Source organism: Myotis brandtii, unplaced genomic scaffold, assembly GCF_000412655.1.
Source record: "Myotis brandtii unplaced genomic scaffold, ASM41265v1 scaffold802, whole genome shotgun sequence".
In the NCBI taxonomy this organism is placed as follows: domain Eukaryota; kingdom Metazoa; phylum Chordata; class Mammalia; order Chiroptera; family Vespertilionidae; genus Myotis; species Myotis brandtii.
In genome coordinates this window covers 1,550,268-1,551,373 of record NW_005371230.1, presented here as the reverse complement: position 1 = coordinate 1,551,373, position 1,106 = coordinate 1,550,268, and the positions used below count along the sequence as shown (strand labels likewise).

Sequence of the window (1,106 nt, the reverse complement as noted above, 5' to 3'; positions counted from 1 at the left end):
CAAGAATATTGTTACTATTTCAGAAGTTTGAATTTGGCACACAGAGCTTCACATTCCCACATAGTTCACCTACGTACTGCGTTGTCACAGGCTTTTTTAAGTCAATACCAATGCCTGCCCTACAAATAGTTCTCATCCCGCACCACCCTCTGCTCTAAGATGGGGCCAGGGCAAGAGGGAGGGGTGGGAAGAGAACATTTATTGATCACCTAATACATTTCAGATACGGTTAAAGGCTATACATCACCTCACTCAAGCTGCCTTCCTAACTAAGGCAGACAGTATCACCTTCTTAGAGACCGCGAGAACTTGGGTAACTCGCCCTAAGTCACGCAGGATTATTACCCATGCCCGTCGGATTCCACTTGGCACTGTCCCACCTCTGACCTTAACTAGATCCTACGTCCCTTCCCTTCCCCTTAGATTCCCCAGGTGGGACAGAGTTATCAAGTCTGAGGTGAGGACTGAATAAAGGAGGAGCAGCTCTGACAAGCGCCCCCTGCTATCACTAAGTCCAGGTTTTAGTTAGGGGCGTGCGCTTGACCGCAAGCAGGCACCACCTCTACAGCAGGGAGAACCCCGGAAGGGGACCCAACACTTCCAGCAGAGAGGGGAGAGGGTCCTTTCAGGGACGAGGAGGGAGGTCAGCACGAGAACTGGGAGGGTATCACTGAGAAGTCTCCAGAAGCCTAGACAGCGGGGCTAAAGGAAGGCAGCCGACACTGAGATGCGTCCACAGGCCGGTCTGGGAACCAAGGTCACCCAGCGATCATGTTGCCCGAGTCCTGTGAACCCTCTCAACAGCAAGCAGGCCGGATAGGCCTGGTTTAGCACCCGGCTCAAGGGCTGGCACCCTAACTGCTGCAGGGTGCCAGGGAAGCGCTTGCAACCACAAGGCGGGGGGGGGGGGGGGGCAAGAAGTGAACTTATCCTCTCGGGGCGCCTTCCCAGAGTCTGGTTTAACGCTCAGGGGTGCCCCACACCCAGCTGCAGAAACAGGGGAGGGACAACTAGTCCAGGGAGGTACCCCCAGTCACCCGCAGGACAGATCGCAAGCCCCTCCCACCCCCTCGATTCCGATCCGGGACGAACCACGCGTTCCCACC

General features: G+C 55.8%; 1 protein-coding gene across 1 annotated transcript in view; it reads right to left on the bottom strand.

Moving 5' to 3' along the window:
• Positions 1-1,106, bottom strand: part of DCTD (dCMP deaminase) — a 27,067-nt gene extending 25,961 nt beyond the window's left edge. Inside the window, exon 1 of the mRNA XM_005883868.2 lies at positions 1,093-1,106. The gene's annotated coding sequence lies outside the window, so the exon portion shown is untranslated. The remainder of the gene's footprint in view (positions 1-1,092) is intronic.